Source organism: Halichoerus grypus, chromosome 7 (genome assembly GCF_964656455.1).
Source record: "Halichoerus grypus chromosome 7, mHalGry1.hap1.1, whole genome shotgun sequence".
NCBI classification, from domain to species: Eukaryota; Metazoa; Chordata; class Mammalia; order Carnivora; family Phocidae; genus Halichoerus; species Halichoerus grypus.
The window spans coordinates 119,817,726-119,835,189 of NC_135718.1; the positions used below are offsets into that span (position 1 = coordinate 119,817,726).

At 42.4% G+C, this 17,464-nt stretch overlaps 1 protein-coding gene and 2 pseudogenes across 4 annotated transcripts in view; all 3 read left to right on the forward strand.

The window, feature by feature from the left end:
- Window positions 1-17,464, forward strand: part of KCNH1 (potassium voltage-gated channel subfamily H member 1) — a 366,381-nt gene that overhangs the window by 213,364 nt on the left and 135,553 nt on the right. The window lies entirely within an intron of this gene.
- Window positions 14,933-15,733, forward strand: LOC144378800 (acidic leucine-rich nuclear phosphoprotein 32 family member B pseudogene; annotated as a pseudogene).
- On the forward strand, window positions 16,201-16,760 carry LOC118537950 (peptidyl-prolyl cis-trans isomerase A pseudogene; annotated as a pseudogene).

Consider the following 17,464-nt stretch of genomic DNA (forward strand, 5'->3'; position numbering starts at 1 on the left):
GATCCCAAAGCCATGCTCTTAGCCATCACTATGTTCTAGATCATACCCTGGTGGTGTGAACATAAGAACATCATTTAATAAATCCTACTTTCTAGTTCCTCTTTGGGAGAATGGCAATAATTCTTCCCTGCCTATTTCAATTGAGGTATTCAAATATGAGCCATAACGTACAAATAGAAGGTACTGAAATAATGACCTGTTTACTTTATAGCAAAAGCACCTTTAGCGTAGAAATTGTCTTACTCATCTTTGATCTTCCCGGTTCTCCACCTAAATCCTTGAAAAGTAGTAGCACTTGTGAATGTTTGTTGTGGGATAAAATTACAAGTTAAGAAGAGATAACACCATCATGAAGGGTTTTGCAAACTGATATTTCTAAAAGTTCGGAATTATATTTATGAAATTGAAGAAGGTTGAAGTTATATTCTCTCCAGGTTTGAGAAACTCACTCTTTGATGGTGACTGTGTTTCCCACCAGACTCGGAGTTGCCACGTGCCAGCTCTGCAGGCCCCGGGCGGATTTGGCCGACGTGCTGCCCAGGCTCTGTGCCCGCACAGCGTGGTCAGGAGGGATAGGTAATTGCTCACTGGGCTCTGCACACAAAGGCACATTTTGCAATGCTGCTTTTTGCACGTTGTCAGTTGGAAATGTAACTTTCAGAGCATAAGTCATTTTAGTTTGCATGTATTCAGAGTGACTGTAGAATTGCTGTACCAGATAATTTCATGGTGAGAGGAAAAATACTTTTTAGATGTTCTCAACTGAACTCCTGAAATCCTGAACTCGAGGTTGTCAACTCTCTTCTTTTGATGACTGTGTTCCCTTTCAAAAGAAGGAAAAGAAAAAAAAATCTTCAAGTTCTTCTGCCCGGGAGGCATAAGATGCCATGACCCCTACGTTGTTTGACCTTTTCTTTTCTTTTTTTTTTTGGAGGTACAATATTTATTAGGATGTTTGACCTTTTCAATGGACTCTTTTCTAATTGGTTTTATTGTCTAAAATGAGTTGGGCTGATGTGAGGTTGCATCTTTATTACTCTCACTTTATTCTTTGTGGACGGTGTTACTAACTCCATAGGGAACCACCTTGTGAAGCCATGAGCATAGGGATGTGGGAGCAGGAGAGGGGGTATAGGTGGATCCCCAGAATCCCGTTGTTGCAAGTGGAAAACAGCTCAGAGCACATCTACTGATGATGGGGCTGGAGAGTCTCCACAAATCAAAAATAAAAATAGTAGCATATGCACTCTTGTCAGTCTGCTAATTCAGTGCTTCTCAGGCTGTCTGTGGTAAAGAACTAGTTTTTGATTTCTTGAAATATCCAATCCATCTCAGACTAACACTTCTGTCAAAATATAATAAGTTAAATTCGGAAAAATTAAATTTTAAATAGGTGAATAAAGTACAAGCCCCAAGTTTTAAATTAGATTCAACAGACATTAACTTTTATTTCAGTAAACATACTCAGAACAAACACAGAAAAAGGAAAGAATTACAAAGACTGTGTACATTTTTTATTTGACTTGCACACACTGGTGATTAATATAGAAAATTCCTATTACACTTGTACTTTTGTCGTTCCACAATCATAATTAAACAGTCACGAGTGAAGAAGCAATTCCTTCTATTAAATGCCTGTATGCACACTTTGAATGAACACCATGCATAGATGAGCTTGCTTCTTGCTTGCTAATTTATTGAGTCTAGGTTGGATTGACAAAAATGCTGTTCTCGGGGGATAGATGATGAAGCCCAAACTAAGTGCATCAAGGACACAAGCCATGGTTTAGGCACTCAACAAAAGCATGCTGAATTAAAGTAGGGTGTTGGCAACTAGATGGTCCTTTCTGATATGTGGTTCTGGGAACTACTCATCCATGTCAAAAATCGGTAGGTCTCCACTCCCAGGTAGAGCCCACATCTTTTAGGACAGCGACAGCTAATCCTTTGAGCCGTCCTCAGCTAAACCCCTTTGTTCAAGAGCAGGCGCTTCCAGAAATGATTTGCAATGACTTTCTGAATAACAATGAACAAGAATCATTATTACTGGAGAATGGAATAAAGCTGCTCCCAGCATGAAGGAATAGAACATTCTCCTACAGGGTCTGGAGACAGGAAAGAAAGGCCTCCGTGGAAGTATATGTGGCTTATGTTCCTAGGTATGTTGTGAAGGGCATTCAAGGTCATTTAGGATCTGCCCCTGCATTTGTCCTTATGGTGGTGGGATTAACATACAGGTTTTCTGGGTCATCTGATATAATGGTCACAGCAATAAAAAAAGACACTCTAGCTAATTTAGCCTCGCTCAGAATATTCATTTGTAATTTTTATCTAAAATGAAGCAAGTGGTGTCGTGTTTCCAAATTCATCTTCAGTTCTTCATCAGTAGCCAGTTCCAAAAATGTTAGTTAAATTTAAATTATCTTTTGATGAAAAAAATGAATCCATAGAATTGTCTATGCATAAACTTAAAAAAATAATTCAAAACATTTTCTCAAATTCAGAAAATATTTGGTGATAACTTTTTTCAGATATGCTCTATCAATATGGTCACATCCTTCACTGATACTTGTTAGATCTGGAACATGTTGTCAGCTATGGAGACTGTTCTTTTAAGTGGTCTTCAGTCTTCTCTGTCATTGAGAAACATGTTCCTCCTTTACATGGAAGTATTAGGGTCGGGCCTGGTTAGTACTTGGATGGGAGGATCATTGGAATAACAGGGACAGACAAAGAAACAAGTTTGGATGTCTTTGTAAAGTTGGGGCGAGGCAGGCAAAACACTAAGAATTTCTCCTGTACTTAAGACACTCTTGACAGAACTTTTCCTCTTGATAACCATCAAATGTCAACGAGTAGTACTGTTGTTTATTATTGGCTTCCTTCTCAATAATTTATTCAGGGTAAGCATGAATTTAATTCATTTACCTTTATGTAATTTACAGTTTTTACTGCATCACTAAATAGTGTTTCGTTTAGCTGACTTATTTTTGAAGCAAGTCTTTCTCAACAAAGGCAGCAATGCATTAATTACATTCTGGTGCAAGTTTATTAATCGACGGCATTCCAGAATGTTTTCTTGTCTCTGCAGCTGTGCCATCAGAACATCCTCTACACAAAACTTAAACTCCAAACCACGTCTGTTGACAAATGTAATTCTTAGCTTTATACTTTTGAGAGCTAGTTGTGTGTTATGGCAATGAGCATGGGGAAAAGAAAGGGATTCTTCCTTCATATCACCATCATGTTCGAACCATATATGTGCTGAAAGATTGCCATCTTGGTGGTATTGGTGCACTTGTCAAGTTGCAATGAGAAATCCTTTGCTTGCTTTATTTGGTTTAAGAGTTGGTCTTCTGTATCATTAGCCTCTGTGTTACTCTGTGGTATCATCTGGAAGAGGTTCTGGAGCTCCCTTTGCCACAGTCACCCAACATTTCCTTTTTTCTTTTTTACACATAAAAATGTTTTTATTTTTTTTTTAATTTTTTAATTAACATAATGTATTATTTGTTTCAGGGGTACAGGTCTGTGATTCATCAGTCTTACACAATTCACAGTGCTCACCATAGTATATACCCTCCCCAGTGTCTGTCACCCAGCCACCCCATCCCTCCCACCCCCCACCACTCCAGCAACCCTCAGTTTGTTTCCTGAGGTTAAGAGTCTCTTATGGTTTGTCTCCCTCTCTGGTTTCATCTTGTTTCATTTTTCCCTCCCTTCCCCTATGATCCTCTGTCTTATTTCTCAAAATCCTCATATCACTGAGATCATATGATACTTACATTTCTCTGATTGACTTATTTCGCTTAGCATAATACCTTCTAGTTCCATCCACGTCGTTGCAAAGGGCAAGATTTCATTTTTTGATGGCTACATAATATTCCATTGTATATATATATATATATATATATATATATATATATACACCATATCTTCTTTATCCATTCATCTGTTGATGGACATCTTGGCTCTTTCCATAGTTTGGCTATTGTGGAAATTGCTGCTATAAACATTAGGGTGCACGTACCCCTTCGGATCCCTACATTTGTACCTTTGGGGTAAATACCTGGTAGTGCAATTGTTGGGTCATAGCTCTATTTTCAGCTTTTTGAGGAACCTCCATACTGTTTTCCCAGAGTGGCTGCACCAGTTTGCATTCCCACCAACAGTGTAGGAGGGTTCTCCTTTCTCCACATCCTCGCCAGCATCTGGCGTTTCCTGAATTGTTCATTTTAGCCATTCTGACTGGTGTGAGGTGGTATCTCTTTGAGGTTTTGATTTGGATTTTCCTGATGCCGAGTGATGTTGAGCAATTTTCCATGTGTCTGTTGCCCATTTGGATGTCTTCTTTGCAGAAATGTCTGTTCATGTCTTCTGCCCATTTCTTGATTGGATTCTTTGTTCTTTGGGTGTTGAGTTTGATAAGTTCTTTATAGATTTTGGATACTAGCCCTTTATCTGATATGTCATTTGCAAATATCTTCTCCCGTTCTGTCCATTGTCTTTTGGTTTTGTTGACTGTTTCCTTTGCTGTGCAAAAAAGCTTTTTATCTTGATGAAGTCCCAATAGTTCATTTTTGCCCTTGCTTCCCTTGCCTTTGTCAATGTTTCTAGGAAGAAGTTGCTGCGGCTGAGGTCGAAGAGGTTGCTGCCTGTGTTCTCCTCAAGGATTTTGATGGACTCCTATCTCACATTTAGGTCTTTCATCCATTTTGAGTCTATTTTTGTGTGCGGTGTAAGGAAATGGTCCAGTTTCACTCTTCTGCATGTGGCTATCCAATTTTCCCAACACCATTTGTTGAAGAGACTGTCTTTTTTCCATTGGACATTCTTTCCTGCTTTGTCGAAGATTAGTTGACCATAGAGGTGAACGTCCATTTCTGGGCTCTCTACTCTGTTCCATTGATCTGTGTGTCTGTTTTTGTGCCAGTACCATACTGTCTTGATGATTACAGCTTTGTAATAGAGCTTGAAGTCCAGAATTGTGATGCTGCCAGCTTTGCTTTTCTTTTTCAACATTCCTCTGGCTATTCAGGGTCTTTTCTGGGTCCATATAAATTTTAGGATTATTTGTTCCATTTCTTTGAAAAAAGTGGATGGTATTTTGATAGGGATTGCATTAAATGTGTAGATTGCTCTAGGTAGCATAGACATTTTCACAATATTTGTTCTTCCAATCCATGAGCATGGAACATTTTTCCATTTCTTTGTGCCTTTCTCAATTTCTTTCATGAGGATTCTATAGTGCTCTGAGTACAGATTCTTTGCCTCTTTCGTTAGATTTATTCCTAGGTATCTTATAGTTTGGGGTGTGATTGTAAATGGGATCAACTCCTTAATTTCTCTTTCTTCTGTCTTGTTGTTGGTGTATAGAAATGCAACTGATTTTTTTTTTTTTTTAAAGATTTATTTATTTATTTATTTGACAGAGAGAGAGAGAGAGAGTGAGAGCAGGAACACAAGCAGGGGGAGTGCAAGAGGGAGAGGGAGAAGCAGGCTTCCCGCCGAGCAGGGAGCCCGATGCGGGGCTCGATCCCAGGATCCTGGGATCATGACCTGAGCCGAAGGCAGACGCTTAACGACTGAGCCACCCAGGCGCCCCGAAATGCAACTGATTTTTGTGCATTGATTTTATATCCTGCCACTTTACTGAATTCCTGTATGAGTTCTAACAGTTTTGGGGTGGAGTCTTTTGGGTTTTTCACATAAAGTATCATATCATCTGCAAAGAGTGAGAGTTTGACTTCTTCTTTGCCGATTTGGATGCCTTTTATTTCTTTTTGTTGTCTGATTGTTGTTTGATGGCTAGGACCTCTAGTACTATGTTGAATAGCAGTTCACCCAACATTTCTAAGCAAATACCTCTGATGCAGATTTTCACTGTTTTATTGATTGTGTGTGTGGTTTTTTGTTTGTTTGTTTTTGCCTAGCAACCCAAAGTGCTATTTTATTAGAAGCCTGCAAAGCGTTAATAGGTAAAATTTTGAGCATTTGCTTCTGTGGCTTTCTAATGCAATCCTCTCATTTCAAATAATTCTTTTGGTTTTGAGCTTTTTTTTTTTTTTTTTTTTAAACCTTGTGTAAGTAAATGCTGCCCAAGAAGTTTTGGAGGTATCATTTCTTAGAACATCTCTGCCAATAACACACTTTTGGGTTTAGCATGCCACCCTCAAACATGCCTACAGACCCAAACTTAGTATACGAAGAATGGTACTTCCAAATAAAACTAGCACGAACTCCTTGGTCTCCATTTCTTCAGAATCACTTCCACTACTATTATTCAGTTCACTTCTACTGATGCGTTCAGCCAAAGTATGTCTTGTCTTGAAACAAACAAGTCCTGTGAAATTGCTTTTACAGTTTTAAATTAGAGCTAAAAATACATACTACAATTTTTGCTTTCTTAATTTAGCTAATAATGTTAAGCCACAAATAAAGCAAAGTTGCTTACAAATGGAACAAAACACAAAAATAGCAAGTTATAAAAGTAAATACATGCCAACATTGTCTCCATCTGCCTTGTCTTCTCTGGTCTCCCTCATCTGACTTCCTAACTGGCTACCTCACACTTCTCATCTGAGGTGGCCAGGAGGTAGGTAGGAAGACATTTGTCTAGTAATGACTGTTTAAGAATCCTTCTGTAGCCTAATTCATGGGGAAAAAAATAGGGAGACCAGGGTTTTATGGCTTGTGTTTTACATTTCATGTCATTTCCTAACGTGTATGGTAGTATCTAATTGTGTCCTGGGGAAATGAGACATTTCCCCCATTCCATGTGTAGGGTCCATGATTATATTAAAACAAGTCCTGACTTGTGGTCAACACATACATTTTGAGCACTTACAATGTGTACAGCCCTGTGCTAGACGTGGGAGGGAATACTGGAGTAAGTATATCAGTTTCTGTCTTCTGTGACCTGACGGTTTGGTAAAGAGGATAACTCAGATACCAAGTGCATGGGATATCTGTTGATGCATAACAGATTACCCCAAAATGTAGTGATTTAAAACAGTAGCAATTTTTTTTTTATTTAGCTCATAAATCTGCAATTGGTCAGAGGTTCATCAAGGTGGCTCATTTCTGTCCCACATGTTGTCAATAGGCTCAGCTCAACTGGACACTGGATGATCATTTTTTAGGATGGCTCACTCACATGGGTAGCAAATTGGTTTCCTGGATGTAGGATGGGAACCCAGCTGGGGCTTTGAGCCAGGGACCCAGGTTGCTTTCCATGTAGGCCTCTCCACAGGCTGTTTGGACTTTCTCCTTGTAATGGCTGGGTTCCAAGTGTGACTGTCCCCAGAGATGAAGGCAGAAATGCATGGCAGTTTAAAGACCTAGCCTTAGAAGTCACATGGCATCTCTTCTACCATGCTCTGAAGGTTGGTGCAGTCACAAAAGCCTACCAGGTTAAAAGAAAAGGGAACAAGACTATGGATGAGTATGTGGCAAGAATATAGAAGAGTAAGTGTGATGGGACATAGTGTCATAACCATCTTTAGAAAACACAACCTACCGTACAAGTTATCCATTCATTCAACAGCATTTATCAAGCACTTACTATGTGCCTGGCACTGTAAAGGGTTTGGTGTTCAGAGATAAATAAGACATGGTTTCTACCTAGAGAAACTTACAGTTGCAGGGGAGAAAGACAGTATAATTAACTATGCATCATAAAATATTATAAGTACTATGCCAGATGTTTGTGCAAATTACAGTGGTGGCTCAGAAGGAGGGGAGGTGGTAAGATTCTTCAGGGAAGTAGCATTCGAATTGACTCTAAAGAGGTGTGTAAGGGCAACAGTTCTCAAAGCAGGATCTTTGTATCCTGGGGTTCCCAAGACCTTGTCAAGGAGGTTGCAAGGTCACAACTATTTACATAATAATGCAAAGACATTATTCGCCTGTTTTACTATGTTGATAGTGTGCACTGATGGTACAAAAGCAATGGTTTGTAAATAGACAGCACCTTAGCATGAATCAAGGCCATCCTGAACTGTATTAGTTAGTTGTCATTGTATTCTTCACTGCCACGCACTTGTTAAAAAAAAATCCAGTTTTAGGGCGCCTGGGTGGCTCAGTTGGTTAAGCGACTGCCTTCGGCTCAGGTCATGATCCTGGAGTCCCGGGATCGAGTCCCACATCGGGCTCCCTGCTCAGCAGGGGGTCTGCTTCTCCCTCTGCCCTCTTCCCTCTCGTGCTCTCTCTCATTCTCTCTCTCAAATAAATAAATAAAATCTTTAAAAAAAAAAATCCAGTTTTACTGAAGAATGCCCTTGATGAAGTGATAAGAATAGTTACATTTAGTAAATCTTGACCCTTGAGTATATATATTTTAATATTCTGTGGGACAAAATGGGAAGCATACGTAAAGCACTTCCACATACTGAAATACGGTTGTTCCAAGGAAAAGCATTTGTGCAGTTGGATTGCAAGCTGCAATAGGCTCTCCTTTCTTGCTGTTTTTGCCACCATTTTTACTCGAAAGAAAAACTGACACACAAAGCATGGCTTTCCAGACTTGAGTATTTGGCAGACATTTTCATGAAAATCAATGCGGTGAGCCCATCATATCAAGGAAAGTGACTGACAGCGTTTGTTGCCAATTAGGAAATTAAAGCTTTCCGGCAAAAATTAGAATTATGGAAAACCGGTAACTTCCATCATGAGTGTGACAGTTTCCAATACTAAAGACTGGATGATGCAGTTGATAGGGATACTAATGAATACGGTTTTTTGGTATTCTCTGATGGAAAGTGTTGACTTTTGGAAGATCTGCATAACTTAATGAACTCATTCTGTAACTACTCATGCATATGAAGAGCTCAGATATTTAAAATAGGGATTGAAGTTGTGCCTGTTATCTAGGTCTGTTAGGATTCAACAAAATAAGCTCTGTAAAATACTTGACCTAGTACTTGGCATAAAGAAAGCACTCAATGAATGTTAGCTGTTTTTTACTAAGGTGTTTGGACTCTGTTCTCTAGTAAGGAGAGTGCCGGAAGGAAGGCTTTTAAGCAAGAAAAAGACACGACTGGATTAAGATGTGTTGTAAGAAAAATGCAGGGAGAGCGCATGTCATAGTTGGGCCTTTTCTTGATGCAACATGGTCCTTGGGGGACCACATTTAAGCTGAGCTCCACTGGCTACTCTTCTGGCGGAAGTCTTCAACCTCAGGAAGCCTCTTGGGTGTACCAGTTACTTTAGGAACAGTTTTATGCACAAGTGGGAATTGGTTCTCTTTTGTGGAAAATTTAGCTGGCCTATGAACTTTCAAATTTGGGTTTTTTTTTTTTTTCCCTCCTTTTCACTCAGACTGCTCTTCATGTGCATGACTAGTTACAGAATCGTTTCGCTCTCCTCAAGTAAGTGACTGCCTGGTGCCCATTCTCACATTACCATTGTTTCTGAGAGGGCCACACCTTACCGTGGGTACCACCAGTAGAACCGGGTGGGGCGGGGAGCCGTTCCTGGGAAGAAGAGATCCTGGTGGCCGAGAAATCACTGGATTATTCTGGAGAGTGAAATTCAGTTCATCAATAATGTGTTGAGAGTTTAAGGAGCAATAGATGTGAAAGAATATACCTGCCACCCCCATCCTTAGAGAAGTTTGCCTTCCCTGTGGTGAGGGCAAGGAGGCATGTTTGCAGACAACTACATTGTGAGTTATGTGTGACATGTGCTAAAACAGAAGTAAAAGTGACGTACTGGGGTTGGGGGGTGGGGAGCCCAGAGGAGAGCCTGCTTCACGCGTGGGCTGACAAAGACTTGATGGCATTTGAGCTGGGCCTTGATAGAAGGGTCAGGTGCAGGCAGGAGTGGCAGTTAAGGTCCTTTCTATGGGGAGAAGACCATGAGTAAAGATGGGGATGTAAGGCAGGCAACATCAGCAACGTATTTGTGGCACCCAGTGCAAAACAAAAATGCTAGACCCTTTGCTCACAAACCGTTAAGAATTTCGAGACAAGGCAGCAGAGCATTCACTCAAGCGTGGGACCTTCTAAGGGCAGAGGTCATGGGATAGCACGGGTTGCACGTCCATGGAACCAATCCCGAATACAGGGTGCGTGCAAAGAACGGTGGTCCGGGGCATAGGTGCATCGGCATGAGTAGTGGAAGACAAGCGTGTGTGGGCATGTTGGAGCTGCATACCTGGGCACCGCCCTTAGGAGGATGGGCCAGATGCTAAGTTCAGTGGGGAACCTCTGAAATTTGGAGCCAGGAATGATACGATCCAAAGAATGTCTTTGAAACTTGGTTACCACTGTGTAGAAGCAAGATTTGAGGTGGCTTGGGAGACTGGACTGGAGAGAGGATGGGGGCTCAGGACAGGGACTGGAGAGAGGCCGGGGGCTCGTGTCCTTTGAGAAGGGATGGCTCTGCGCACCAGAAGCAGCAGCAGGAATGGAAGGGGGAAAATGGACACGGGGATAACTAAAACGAGAAAGGGTGTGCAGAAATGATACCGAAATATTGAGCCTGCGTGATAGGACTGAGAAGAAAAAGCAAAGGAGAGCTGGTAGTTGAGGAAGTTGGGCATTCAATCCATGTTCTTTACATATTGGCTGATTTATCGGCAGTGACTTCATGACTGTGCCAGGATTTAACCAAAGCACTAAGACTTCAATGGTGGAAATATCCGAGTACGTGTAAATTCTTCAGCAAAGGGCAGGCCCGTACCCTCATTATATTTAATGAAGCTCTGAAAACATCCACCGGTTCAGAGCACATGCTAGGGGTTTGGTGAGCAAGTCTTGATTCGTGCAAATCCAAGCATCTTAGCCTGACATAGGGCTTCAGGCCCAGCCCCTACGTACTTGTCCAGCCTCCTCTGTCACTGCCTTCCATCCATACCCCGTGCCCCAGGGCTGGACCAGTTGCTTTTGCTTGGGAGTCTTCCTTTCCCACTCCACTGCCATACCCCCAACTCTGTTTATCCTTCAAAACTGTTCTCTAGGCATGATGCCCACCCTGCCCACCCCTACCCCCCACCCCTCACCCCCAAGTCTAGATTGCACCCTGACCACACTGTGTCTCATTTGTCCATTCATATAGACGTTGGTCTCATCAGACATTGTACCTCAGCACTAGCACCACGCCTAACACAAGGGAGATGCTCGGTAGATGTTTGTGGAATAAATGAATAAATAAAGAGATCAAGTTTGGCCATTAGACTGAAGTGATTATCTGAAAACCCATTCATTTCTGCATTAATAGCTGAAGTGTTTAGTTCCAAAGAGGGCACGTGACCTGCAGTTCCTAAGGAGCAGAGCATATACTACTGCTCATTAAACAACCATGTGCCAAATGGGGCTCACTTCTATCATTCTGACACCCCAGCCCATCTGCTGTAACCAGAGACCAGGGAGGAGCAGGACTGACGCAAGTACAAGAAGGGGGTGAGAGTGGTCCACACTAATAATGCGTTGTTAGTAGAGAATTTAGATGATATTAAAATATCAACTGAAAGTTGGACCATTTCTGTTAACACCATGAGCTGGTACTTCTAAATGTCAGAGGTAAAATACTCCTTCCCCTCAGAGGCTGTTCTGCTTTCTCCCCCAGAGAAAGGGGGAGCAACCCAGGGTTTCAATCATGCCTCTCAGGGCAGAGTAGAGACAATTTTTCTGCTCTTTCTATAACTGTGGGCCCCTCAGAATTTCCTTTTCCTCTTCTTATCCATGGCAATGTCACAGTGACCTTCCCAGGACCAACCAAGCCTGCCACTTTTCAGGTGCTCTGCATCCCTCCTTTTAGGTTTAGGGAGGCATCCAGAAGGTTGGTTGGCTCAGAAAAGCCTCTCTGAGTGGAGCTGAAATCTAAGTTTTAGAAGAGAAATAGAGGGCTGTCATGGAATCAGCATCTCTGCCCCTGTGTATACGCTGGATGAGAGTCTACTTCTGGTCTTCCATTTACAGGTGTAGATTGTAGACCTCACTCAGTGCAAACATCTTTCTGAAACTCCTCCCTGTGTGCTGAATTAGGTTGGAAACTATTTCAAAAACTACAGAAGCTATGGCAATTTGAAAACTTTTACTAGCCAGCATTTTGTATCAGAACTAATGTAATATCAATCTGATACCACATCTTGGCAAACCAAATTAGCAGTTTGAAATGTATGGTGGTACCAGTGGATCACTCATAAATATCGAGATGGTTGGTGTCTCCCTTGGCCTTAGCCAGCTGTCAGAATGAGCAACCCAGTTGGTGGGCTGCTCTGATCCTTCCCCAGGAACCTGTGAGCAGAACAAATTCTGCATCTTGGGATGCTGGTTGGGGTTGCTATGTCTGTCCTGAGCCCAAGGGTGGAGATACCAGGTATAAATAAGGAGCTCCACTGCCTGTAGGATAAAACCTAAGAATGCCTTTCATGATGTGGGTCTTGTCACATGCCAGCTTCCTCTCTTAGGGTCACCCCACCACCATCCTTGAATTGTAGGAACCAGCTATACTGAGAGACTTGCAGTTCCTCAGACAAGACTTGTTCTCTCAACCATCCGGGCTTGGCCATACTATTCCCTTTGCCTGGAATTTTCCATTTACCCTCACTCCTTCATTTACCAGAATAATTCAAGGCTAAGTTCTGGCATCTTCTCACGCAGGAGGGCTTTCTTCACTCAGTTCCCCAAATGGGATCAGTTAAATGCAGACTTTGTTTCCATATACTTAATATCACAGCTAAATAACCTCACTTGTCCCCTAGCCCACGTTGTCCTTATCTCTTCTGCACATTTGGAGATATTTTCTCTTGTCTGGAACACCTTCCCACATGCTTCCTTCTACCCTCAGCATTGCCCCTCCAGGAGAATTCTCTGGGGAGAGTTTCTTCTGCTTATCTCAAGGCTGATTATGTTTTTATGAGCACTGTTCTTACAGTCCCTGATAGCTACCATGAAGTCAACTGTTCAGTGGTAATGGTGTGGTGAAACTGAATCAGAAATCTGCAGGAAATTTACCACTTGGACCTTTTCTATTAACAATACTGTCAACAGAAGAATAGAATCCAATAATTTCTGATTGCTATTTTTTTGGACCAGTTTATCAAGATATGTACATATCTTATCAATACAAGTTGAATGTTGGTTTTTTCCTTCCCTAAACTCAACATATCCAGCACCGCTTAGCTTAATTTTTATTTTTCTTTCTCCCCTCAGGGTAACCTTGACTGTCTTGCAGCCCCAGTGATTCAGGGCAGGAATCCCAGGGCCCTTGGCTTGTCCAAAGTGTCATGGCAGACACTCATGGCTTGGCTGCTCAAAAACCTGATGAAGGCTCTGTTTCTTCCTCCTGACATTTGGCCAGCCCCCCTTAGCCATCTCTCTTCATGAAAAATATTGACCTTGCTAATTTCAAGGCCTAAAATTACCTTTTTCTCTACATACTATTTCTTAATCTTTCCTCTTTCAAGTGAGAAAAGAGAAAAAAAAGTCAAGGCTGCATTTTTTTCCCTAGTCTCTGTAAAATCCAAATCTAGCCTATGATTATTTCTTTTCAACTAGCAAAAAGTTCAAAAGTTACTAGTTTCTTCAATTAACTACACCCCCTCTTTTATTTTTTTAAATCATCAGTACCCGGTTAGCATTAAGTGCTTCTTGGCTAAGCTTGTTCTTTTATAATCTGTTTCATAAAGGCATCATATTCCTTTCCTTAAACATTTTTAGAATAGTTGAACATAACCAGACTTTTTTTAAAAAAGGCATCCAGTGGTTACTCACATAATTTAGAGGCTCACCGATGGGGATGAGATAATGGTGCCTATAAGAATCATGGGGAGTTTTAAAAAATCTACTTGCTCACCCTCTTCTCAACCCTCTTCACCCCTGAGTATAACTAAACCCAGGAAAATATAATTTTAAAAAAAGCTATTTTGATAATTGTAATATGCCCCCTGATTGAGAATCATGGTCATGATGGTTCCAGGTACGTAGGACCCATCTGGGGATTGTTGATGTCACACATGAGTTACACTGAGGAGCAGAAGTGGGGGGTAGTTAGATGTGATAGTTCTGGGAGGCTTCTGGAAGAGTTATGTTTTGTTTTGAGTTGGGTCTTGAATAATAATAACATAGCAACAACTGACATGTGTTGAGCATGTACTACATTGGAGCACTTCCTCTAGATCATCACGTTTAATCCTCCCCGAGTATGGTATTATCCCCTATTTGTACAGATGGGGAAAATGGAGCTCAGAGAGATCAAGTGCTTTGCCCAAAGTCACACAGCAAATAAGTAGCAGAGCTAGTATTTAACCCTTCAGTCAGCGTGACTCCAGAGCTCAGACTGCTATGATGTGTCAGATTTAGTGGGAGGGAAGCAGCTGAGACTCATGGTGTGGGTTATGGCAAGAAAATTATTTCTACCTGATCAAAATCTTTGCGGGAGACAGTTATCTGGGTTTATAAGAAGCCCTTAAAGTCAATTATGGACATCACCATTAGGCTGAAAATTGTCTTTCTATCTGTTTAAGAAGATGAGAAAGGCCAAGTTTTTATCATCATGAATAGACCTGGTGTATGATCATTCACTTCAATTTTTCTATCTAATTCCATAATCATAATTCATAATCATAGTCATTTCTTGGAGATCAGAGGGACTTTAGATCCCATGCAGTCCTTTTTCTTGTCTGACTCCCTCATTTGGCAGATTTATTTTTTCAAGGGAAGGCAGCAGCCTGCCAAGCCCAGCCAGCCGAGCTGCCCCCACATATTTGCGCAGTGCGGCCCGCGGCCGGGGGCGGCGGTAGTGAGACCAGCGCTGCGCTCCCGCCCCCTTCCCTCCGCGGACTCGCGGGAGTCACTTGGCTCTAGGGACTCCGCTCGCCTGCCCGCCGCCCAGACCGTCCGAGGGCCCTCCCCGCGCAGGCCCGGTTGCCGTCACCCCTCCGCCCCTCCGTGGAAAGTGAAGTTTGAAGAGTGGGGAAGAGGGAACCATGGACATGAAGAGGAGGCTCCACCAGGGGCTGAGGAACCCGACTCCGGCCGCTGTTGGAAAACTTGTCCCGGACAACTGCAGATCAGATGATGGAAAAATTGCGGACTGAACACTGAATTTGTGAACTTAGAGTTGCTCAATTTCATAAATGCAGGCTTGATCTCAGTTTCACATCTCCCCCAGCTACCTACATTGAAAAAGCTTGAGCTCGGTGACAATAGCATCTTTGGAGTTCTGGACAGGTTAGCAGAAAACCTTTCAAATCTCACACATCTGAACTTCAGTGCATTCTACTGCAAAATATCAGCACCTTGGAATCTTTGAAAAAGTGGGAATGTCTGAAAAGCCTGGACCTGTTTAACTGTGAGGTTACTAGTCTGAATGACTGTGGAGAGAGCGTCTTCCCTGGCTGACCTACCTGGATGGCTAGGGCCAAGAGGATCAAGAAGCCCCTGGTTCAGATGCCCAGGTGAATGGTGTGCACCAAGAAGAACCAGGCGAAGGAGAAGATGAGGATGAGGATGGTGAGGAGGGGGAGGAGTTTGATAACCAAGAAGATGAAGAGGAAGAAGAAGGTGTGAAAGGGGGAAGGATGAAGGTGAAGTCAGTGGGGAGGAAGAAGAATTTGGACACGATGGACAAGGTGATGAAGATAAGGGGATGAAGAGGAAGAAGAGGAAGGTAAAAGAGGAAAAGAAAAATTGATGATGAAGGAGAAAAATTGATGATTAAGACCAAAATAACCTGCAGAGAAAGGACTGCTCAGTATCGGTTGGACTGCTCACTGGTAGCCGTTTAAATAATAATAGTAATAAAGGTAATAATAGTAATAAAGGGTATCTGTGATACCAACCACAGGACACCACCCACCCAGAGAGCCAAAGAATAGTTCCTGTGACATTCTGCCTTTCTCCATTTGGTCCCTCTTCAAAATCCACCATCAGCTTGGGGATTTCACTCCAACAAAATTGTAAGTGCTGTTAGGTTCTCGTGTAAGACTCTTGCTGAGCATGGGTCGTTGTGGTTGGTGAGTCAACCGTCAGTGGCTGCTAGTTACATCAAGACTGTAACAGCATTTTTACTTTCTGTACAACAAAGAAGGCTTGTAAATCAAATCTTAACATAAAAAAAAAAAGTTTCCCACAGCAAATAATTAGCTGGCCCAAAATATCAACCGTGATGAGGCTGAGAAACCGTGGTATAAATGTTCAAGGCATGGGCTGGGTTTGAATCCGTGCCCTGAGCACTAGGGAGAAAGGATTTCTGCTTTCACAGGATTATTCTGGGTTTTATGTGCCAGGGTGGGAGCTTCACACGCCATAACGGCACTGGAGGCAAGTCCATCTATGGGGAGAAGTTTGATGATGAGAATTTCATCCTGAAGCACACGGTTCCTGGCATCCTGTCCATGGCCAATGCTGGGTCCAACACAAATGGTTCCCAGTTCTTCATCTGCACTGCCGAGACCGAGCGGTTGGATGGCAAGCATGTGGTCTTCGGCAAGGTCAAAGAGGGCATGAACATCGTGGAGGCCATGGAACGCTTGGGTCCAGGAATGGCAAGACCAGCAAGAAGATCACCATGGCTGACTGTGGACAGATCTAATAAATCTGACTTGTGTTTTACCTTAACTACCAGACCATTCCTTCTGTAACTCAGGAGAGCACCCCTCCATCCCCACCTGCTCGAAATACCCCAGAATCTCTGTGCTTTCGCTGCAGTTCTGTGGGCTCCATGGTTCCTTATCCCCAGGTCTAGCTGGATTGCAGAGTTCAGTTTATGAATTTGAAATAAAACCTAAACCGCAAAAAAAAAAAAAAAAAAAAGGCTGTGTGACCTTAGCCAAGTTGCTTAACCTCTCTGTGGCCCATCTGCAAATAAGGCTCACGCTCGTCCCTTCCTCATAGGGCTGTTAAGAGATTTAAATGAGTCAGTGCATTTGAGGCACTGAAGCTGGCACACAGTAGACGTGTGTTTAAGAGAGGCGTCTGGCTGGTGTGATGTACAGTGATTAACATAACAAAATAAAATTAAATTAGAAAAAAAAAAAGAGAGAGAGGCGTCTGGTGCCGTGGTGGGGCGGGCTCCCAAGTCAGCCTGCCTGCATGTGAATCCTCCATCTGCCACTTACCAGCTGTGTGACTCTGGGCAAGTCACTTAAACACTCTTGACTCAGATGCATCAGTAAGAGGAAGATAATAATGGTATCTACCATTAAGATAAATAAATCGTGTATGCAAAATGATTAGAACAGTGATTTGCACATCCTAAAAGCTGTACAAGTTCCATTTGTTATTATCACTGTTTTTATTCCTTTTTTATTTGGGCCTCCTGGGCACAAAGGGGTGAAGTCACTTGGCTTACGGCTGATGGACAGCAGAGTCAGGATGAGGACCACTGACTCACGAAAGAAGGAAAGCTCTGTCCAGTATGAGAGTTTACGATTCGCTCTACTCCTCGGCATCCTGTGTAGTGGAAAGCTGGGTAGGGCATGATTATTCGGGGGTAATTATTACTTTGGAGGCAATGT